The sequence below is a fragment of the Dermochelys coriacea genome, chromosome 14 (assembly GCF_009764565.3).
Source record: "Dermochelys coriacea isolate rDerCor1 chromosome 14, rDerCor1.pri.v4, whole genome shotgun sequence".
Lineage (NCBI taxonomy): Eukaryota > Metazoa > Chordata > Testudines > Dermochelyidae > Dermochelys > Dermochelys coriacea.
The window spans coordinates 31645239-31654085 of NC_050081.1; positions in this window are offsets into that span (position 1 = coordinate 31645239).

Consider the following 8847-nt stretch of genomic DNA (forward strand, 5'->3'; position numbering starts at 1 on the left):
GGACAGAAACCAGGCTCACGGGGGATCGGGCCAGAGACTCTTTTTCTCTTCCCTGAAGAGGGAAAGAAACTTCCAAAGCAAAGGAACCAGAATCAGAGTCCAAACCAGCGTGTCTGAGACCTTTTCCTTGTGCTCAGAAAACATTCACCACCAAACCTGGACTGAAGGCCTGCATACTCCCGATCAACTCCAGTATGGATGCCACCATTTGCCCCAGTAGGTGCCCAGACACTATGGTGATGGACACCACAGGAGACCCCTATGAAAAAATAAATGAAAAACTGTATTGCAAGGTTAAGCTACAGTGAACTACAGCCCCTTTGCTTCTGTAGGAGAGTAGCCCACACAGGGGCTTAATGTATTACTTTATATGCATTTATTACTTTTCACATCTTTAGTCAATTCATAATACAGCTTGTCTACACAGGAAATTAATTTGGATTAAACTAGGGTATGAATTTAAAATCCAATAGCTAGACACAATCAATTCTCCATGTGAATGCTCATATTCCAGAATAAAAGTATGTTATTCCAAATTACCATAACCAGCTTGTGGGGCTGGAAAGCCACCTTCATTAATACTTCCTCTGTATACTTGTGGATTAAGCGGATTAAACTAATTTGGAATAAAGCACTCTTACTGCAAAATCAGAACATCCACACAAGAAGTTAAATTAGGAATAGTTATTCCAGAATAACTCCTCATGTAGACTGAAACCCAGGAGTCCTGTAGAGGACCCATTTACACAGCAAAACAATTGTTGCTGAAGTAGTCACAGGGAAAACAACCCCTTAGCCCCAGGTATCTAGCAGGGGTGATGTGATTAGTTGCCATGATCAATAGCTGAGTATTAACCCCGTTATGTGCAGATACAAAGCATCTTCAGGGCTGACTTGGCTGCCAGCTGATCCCAGGCTGTTAGAACCTGTAGGGTAGGCATGTTCTAAAGACCTGATTTTCAGAAGTAACTACAGATTTTGAGACTTCCAACTTGAGACACCTGGGGCCTGAGTTTTCAGCAGTACCGAGAACCTGCAGCTCCCAGTGACAGAGATTAGTGCTCATGTAACTCGATGTGGTTCTTTGTCCCCATCTAACGGCTAGAACACCCAGAATATTTACTGTTGCAGGATTTTAACCTGAGTCTCTGACATCCTAGGAAAGTGCCCTAGAGCACTGGCTATAGAGTCAGTCTCTGTCACTTGCTTTCTCTGGCCCAATGCATATTTAATATGAAGTAGAACTGCTCCAGCAGAAGAGATTTGGAAAACCACCCTGGAGTAGCTAGTCGGTAGGGTACACAGGAGGGATGGGGGAAATCTGGGCTCAAACCCTGCTCCAAATCAGGCAGGGCAGTGATTTGCATTGGGATGCCCCACATCGCCTGTGTATGCTTTAATCCCTGGGCTAGTGGCTATAATGGGGGCTCTCTTCCTGGTTTTTCACAAGATTAGGCATCTAACTCCAGGATAGGATTCACGGATGAGAATCTTGAGTTAGCGGAAGGCTCTGTCTCTGCCCCATCAGTCAGGTGCCGAAGACCCAGATCAATAGGGTTAGGTGCCTATATACTTCTGAGGATCTGAGCCCTCAGCATATCCTATTCCTCTGCATCTTATTTCGGGCTAGTTTAGGCAACTCCCTGCTCAGCAAGCTGGCTTCTGAACAGCCCTTTCCTAGGGGCCTAACTCGACCCACACAATGCACCTGGGACCTAACTTGGGGCTGAGAAGCCCACTACGTAGTAGGGAGTTTGGTACTGCAATGCCTAAGTACCATTACGAAACTAGCGCCTGGTCCATTAGCACAGACAGGAGCTACTCATGCTTTCAGTTCGAGGGGTTGAACTCACGGAGGGCCTGACAAGGGCATTGTTACACGCAGTCCCTTGGAGGATTAGGCCCTTGTGTTTCTTAAGGTGAGCACCTGAAAAATGGAAGCTGCTTTTGGAAAGTGTGGGGATAAGAATCTGGAGAGGACTGAGGAAGAAAAAGATTGAAATAAGACTCCATTAAAGGCTGATCCAGGGGTTAGAGCAGTATCCTTGAACATTGGAGCTCAGGGTTCACTTCCCTCTCCCACCATGTACTCCCTGTGTCACTCTAGGCATGTCAGTTAGGTCCTGTTCAGTGGAAGCTAGGAATGCAGATACTATGGTAACAAGGGCCAGATAGCTATGATAGATGGACTTGGGAGATCTGGGTTCAATTCCTAGGTAGGCCAGTAACTTAATCTCACTGTTATTATGGATGCAATTTTTGTCACGGTGATCATCCCTGTCACGGAACCCGTGCATTTTACCACTGTTTTCAACTTCACTGTGAAAAGAGGGAAGTTATTTTGTTATTATAAAGTTAAGCCGTGTTTGAAAAAGAAAGTATTGTCAAAATAAATCAATCAATAAAATTTCATAGCTTCCTTTTGCAAAGTAAAGAAAACTTAAGGCTTGTCAACCAGAACAAGCTTCCTGCGGACCAACATATCCTGTGCACCCTGCCTACAAGCATTAGTGGTTTGTTAATGTGCTTTGATCTAGTCCCCTTTGATAATATTGATGTTTATTTAGTTATTACAGCACTGTAACAGTTAAAAGGAGGCTTGGAATGATTCAATTTCTATCTGGAAATGTTGGCAACTGTCTATTTTGCTGTACACACACAAATCCACGAAACAACATTTCCATCTATAATAATCAAAATGTACAGATAGGCAAAGTAAGAAAAATGCTGCTTGAGAACTTATGAGAGTTAATTTCCAGTGAGTTAAACTTCTGAATTAGGGTAGTTACAAATGCACTTGCAAATTAATAGTAAAAACAGATGTGATTTGTTGATTTAAGGATATTTAGTTGGTATATCTTGACATGTGATGTAAACAATTTGTATTTTAACTGTTGAGAAAGCATTAACTTTTTGAATCTCAGTGTGTCTATAAAAAGAACAGGAGTACTTGTGACACCTTACAGACTAACAATTTATTAGAGGATAAGCTTTCATGGGCTACAGTCCAATTCATTGGATGCATAGAATGGAACATATAGTAAGAAGATATATATATACATACAGAGAAGGTGGAAGTTGCCATACAAACTGTAAGAGGCTAATTAATTAAGATGAGCTATTATCAGCAGGAGAAAAAAAACTTTTGTAGTGATAATCAAGATGGCCCATTTAGACAGTTGACAAGAAGGTGTGAGGATACTTAACATAGGGAAATAGATTCAATATGTGTAATGACCCAACTACTCCCATTCTCTATTCAAACCCAAGTTAATAGTATCTAGTTTGCATATTAATTCAAACTCAGCAGTTTCTCATTGGAGTCTGTTTTTGAAACTTTTCTGTTGCAAAATTGCCACCCTTAAATCTTTTACTGAGTGGCCAGAGAAGTTGGAAGTGTTCTCCTACCGGTTTTTGAATGTTATGATTCCTGATGTCGGATTTGTGTCCATTTATTCTTTTGCATAGAGACTGTCCAGTTTGGCCAATGTACACGGCAGAGGGGCATTGCTGGCACATGATGGCATATATCACACTGGTAGATGTGCAGGTGAACGAGCCCCTGATGGCGTGTCTAATGTGATTAGGTCCTATGATGGTGTCACTTGAATAAATACGTGGACAGAGTTGGCATTGGTCTTTGTTGCAAGGATAGGTTCCTGGGTTAGTGTTTTTGTTGTGTGGTGTGTGGTTGCTGGAGAGTATTTGCTTCAGGTTGGGGGGCTGTCTTTAAACCAGGACTGGTCTGTCTCCCAAGATCTGTGAGAGTGAGGGATCATTTTTCAGGATAGGTTGTAAATCTTTGATGATGCGCCGAAGAGGTTTTAGTTGGGGGCTGAAGGTGACAGCTAGTGGCATTCTGTTATCTTCTTTGTTGGGCCTGTCCTGTAGTAGGTGATTTCTGGGTACTCTTCTGGCTCTGTCAATCTGTTTTTTCACTTCAGCAAGTGGGTACTGTAGTTTTAAGAATTCTTGATAGAAATCTTGTAGGTGCTTGTCTCTGTCTAAGGGATTGGAGCAAATGCGGTTGTATCTTAGAGCTTGGCTGTAGACAATGGATCGTGTGGTGTGTCCTGGATGGAAGCTGGAGGCATGTAGGTAAGTATAGTGGTCAGTAGGTTTCCAGTATAGGGTGGTGTTTATGTAACCATTGCTTATTAGCACAGTAGTGTCCAGGAAATGGACCACTTGAGTGGATTGGTCTAGGCTGAGGTTGATGGTGGGATGGAAATTGTTGAAATCATGGTGGAATTCCTCAAGGGCTTCTTTTCCATGGGTCCAGATGATGAAGATGTCATCAATGTAGTGCAAGTAGAGTAGGAGTGTTAGGGGACAAGAGCTAAGGAAGCTTTGTTCTAAGTCAGCCATAAAAATGTTGGCATATTGTGGGGCCATGTGGGTACCCATTGTTGCTCACTTGAAGGTATATATTGCCCCAAATGTGAAATAGTTGTGGGTGAGGACAAAGTCACAAAGGTCAGCCACCAGGTTTGCTGTGACATTATTGGGGATACTGTTCCTGTTGGCTTGTAGTCCATTTTTGTGTGGAATGTTAGTGTAGAGGGCTTCGACATCCATAGTGGCCAGGATGGTATTTTCTGGAAGATCACCGATGGATTGTAGTTTCCTCAGGAAGACAGTGATATCTTGAAGATAGCTGGGAGTGCTGGTAGCGTAGGGCCTGAGGAGAGAGTCCACATAGCCAGACAATCCTGCTGTTAGGGTGCCAATGCCTGAGATGATGGAGCGTCCAGGATTTCCCGGTTTATGGATCTTGGGTAGCAATCAGAATACTCCTGGTTGGGGTTCTAGGCATGCGTCTGCACAGATCTGTTCCTGTGCTTTTTCAGGGAGTTTCTTGAGCAGATGGTGTAGTTTCTTTTGGTAATCCTCAGTGGGATCAGCGGATAAAGGCCTGTAGAATGTGGAGTTAGAGAGCTGCCTAGCAGCCTCTTGTTCATATTCCAACTTATTCATGATGATGACAGCACCTCCTTTGTCAAGCCTTTTTGATTATGATGTCAGAGTTGTTCCTGAGGCTGTTGATGGCGTTGTGTTCAGCACGGCTGAGGTTATGGGGTCAAGTGATGCTGCTTTTCCACAATTTCAGCCCGTGCACGTTGGCGGAAGCACTCTATGTAGAAGTCCAGTCTGTTGTTTTGACCTTCAGGAGGATCCTTCTTTTTGTAGTGTTGGTAGGAAGGATTCTGTGGGTTAGTATGTTGTTCAGAGGTGTGCTGGAAATATTCTTTGAGTTGGAGTTGTCAAAAGTAGGATTCTAGGTCACCACAGAACTGTTTCTTGTTCGTGGGCCTGGAGGGACAAAAGGAGAGGCCCCGAGATAGGACAGACACTTCTGCCGGGCTAAGAGTATAGCTGGAAAGACTAACAATATTGTTGGGTGGGTTAAGGGAACTACTGTTGTGGCTCCTTGTGGTATGTAGCAGTTTAGATAGTTTAGTGTCCTTTTTCTTTTGTAGAGAAGCAAAGTTTATGTTGTAAATAGCTTGTCTAGTTTTTGTAAAATCTATCCATGAGGAAGTTTGTATGGAAAGTTGTTTTTTTATGAGAGTATCCAGTTTTGAGAGCTCATTCTTAATCTTTCTCTGTTTGCTGTATAGGATGTTGATCAGGTGATTTTGCAATTTCTTTGAGAGTGTGTGGCACAATCTCTCAGCACAGTCTGTGTGATATGTAAATTGTAATAGATTTTTTACCTTTAGTCCTTTTGGTATGATGTCAATCTGTTTGCATTTGGAAAGGAAGATGATGTCTGTCTCTATTTGTACGAGTTTTTTCATGAAGTTGATGGACTTCCTTTCCATATGGCTAAATTCAGTGCCTTGCATAATAACAGGTTTCAGAGTAGCAGCTGTGTTAGTCTGTATCCGCAAAAAGAACATGAGGACTTGTGGCATCTCAGAGAATAACAAATTTATTAGAGCATAAGCTTTCTATGCAGCTCACTTCATCGGATGCATAGAATGGAACATATAGTAAGAAGATATATATATATATACATACAGAGAAGGTGGAAGTTGCCATACAAACTATAAGAGGCTGTAAAAATTTAAATGGATCAAAATCAGGAAAAAAAATTGCTTAAAAATAAACATTGATATTATTGGTCAAAATGGTAAAAAAAACAAAAAAAGAATTGTATTAAGCCTCGTTAAAAAAATGAACTATAACAGTTTGTTAATGCACTTTGATCTGCTCCAGTGTCAAAGAGGACTAGATCAAAGTGCATTAATGAACTCTTAATGAGCTGCAGCAAGGCCCACAGCAGGCACATGTAAATGTTTCCATAGGCAAGCCGTGTTTGTTTAGGAGAAACATTTTACTGTTCATAAATGCATATGTATGTTCACAATCAGCTTTTATTACAAAAATTTTTGTTGCCATAGCTTGAAATGATCTATTTTTCACCATGACTGTGCTGCGAATTAGGCATAATTTTACTGGGACAAAATCCTATCCATAACCATTATTACCATCCCGTGTCTCAGTTACCAATCTGTCCTTGCTTCATAGGGTGCATGCAAGTATAAAATCCACGGATGATTGTCAGGTGTCCAGTGTGAGGGCTGTATAAGCCCTAAGACAGGTAAGCACAGACCCAGTTCTGCTGGCATAAACCCCATTGACTTCAGGCAGGAGCATCCTGCAGAAGACTCAGGGTATGTTTACCCTAGAAATGCTACAGAGACACAGCTGCAACGCAGTAGTGTAGACATTAAGTACAATGACAGAAAAGGTTCTTCTGTGGAGGAATTCTTCTGTCTATGCCAGGCCTTAGGTGAGCTTAATTTTGTTTCTCAGGTGAATTTTTCACAATCCTGAGCAACGTACGTAAGTCAACCTAACTTTCTAGTGTAGACCAACCCTCACTGAGGAATGGTTTCCTCTCCATGACATGAACAGGCCCTGAGTGCTAATGTATGGCTCTCTCTTGGGGAGAAGTGACTCTGTCCACAGACAGCCCACCCAAAGCTCGTCCTCTCCAGTCTAGAAGACCATGCACCGAGGAAACGCACGGCAGAGCCTGCCTGATATCCCCAAGAGGTTTGATTCATACTTGTGTTCTGGGCTCCAAAGGGAGTCACTACCGGGAGGTGGAGGTAGGTGATTGGGACAGCTGGGCCATAGGGGTGGCCAGGGAAACGGTGAGAGGGAATGGGAAGTTCAGTTTCAAGCCAGAGGAGGGATCTGGACAGTGGGGCTGTACAGAGGGCAGTACTGGGCTCTCAGCCACCCATCCACCCTCTGGCCTTGAATGAGAGCCCAGGGGAGATCGGGGTGCATCTGGACTATGACTGAGGGGAGGTGAAGTTTTACAACGCAGACACTGAGGTCAGATCTTCAACTTTCAAGCTTTGTTTGCTGGGAAAATCCTCCCTTCCCTCTGGCTCACATCTCCAGGGACTGGTATCTTCTTGAGAAGTGGGGTCAGAGCTTTCGCTGATTCCACAACGAAAACCTGCTTAATATGTAAGGTAGTTATCCCATGGGAGTTAGGCACCTAAACACCTTGGAGGAACTGGGTCTCCATCACTTGAAATCTTCTCCCGTGACACAAGTGAAGCAGATCCAGGAAGAAAACAAAAGGGCATTGTGGTTAACAGAAGGCAAGCAGCGAGACCTGGTTTCAATTCCTGGCTCAGTCACAGACTCTCTGAATATAAGAACACAAGAGCAGCAATACTGGGTCAGACCAAAGGTCCATCTATCCCAGTATCCTGTCTTCCGACAGTGGCCAATGCCAGGTGCTTCAGAGAAAATAAACTGAATGGGCAATCACCAAGTGATCCATCCTGTCACCCATTCCCAGCTTCTGGCAAACAGAGGCTAGGGACACCATCCCTGCCCATCCTAGCTAATAGCCATTGGCGGGACTTATCCTCCATGAACTTATCTAGTTCTTTTTTGAGCCCTGTGATAGTCTTGGCCTTCACAACATCCTCTGGCAAAGAGTTCCACAGGTTGACTGTGCCTTGTGTGAAGAAATACTTCCTTTTGTTTGTTTAAACCTGATGCCCAGTAATTTCATTGGGTGACCCCTAGTTCTTGTGTGATGAGAAGTAACGAACACTTCCTTATTTACTTTCTCTACACCCATCATGATTTTACAGACCTCTATCACGTCCCCTCTTACTCGTTTCTTTTCCAAGCTGAAAAGTCCCAGTTTTATTAATCTCTCCTCAAACAGAAGCGGTTCCATACCCCAATCATTTTTGTTGCCCTTTTCTGTACCTTTTCCAATTCCAATATATCTTTTTTGAGAGGGGGCGACCACATCTGCATGCAGTATTCAAGACGTGGGCAAACCATGGATTTATAGAGAGGCAATATGATATTTTCTGTCGTTTTATCTATCCCTTTCCTAATAAGCAATCTTCGAGCAAGTCCCTGGGATAAAATTTTCAAAAATGCCTAAGGCTCAGACCTCTGAGGTATTTAGGCTCCTAACTCTCACGATTTCAATGGAAGTTAGGAGCCTAAATACCTTTGAGGATCTGGGTCTAAGTGACTTAAGAGATGTTGATGTTCAGCGGGATCACGGTGTGATTGAAAATCTTACCCTTAGGCCCAGATCGGCACCTAACTCCTATTGAAACCCACAGGCTTTAGAAGTCTAAGTACCCTTGAAGATCTGGCCCTTAATCTGTCTGTGATTCAGTCTCCCATGTAAAAAGAAGGGATCAGAATCCTTACTGTCTCTTGCCCTTTGTCTGTTTGGTCTATTTACACTGGGAGCTCTTCAGGGTAGAGACTTTCTCACAGTACATGCCTGCAGCTCTCAGCACAATGGGCTCACAGTCTCCGTTAGGATGCCAAGGTTCTGCT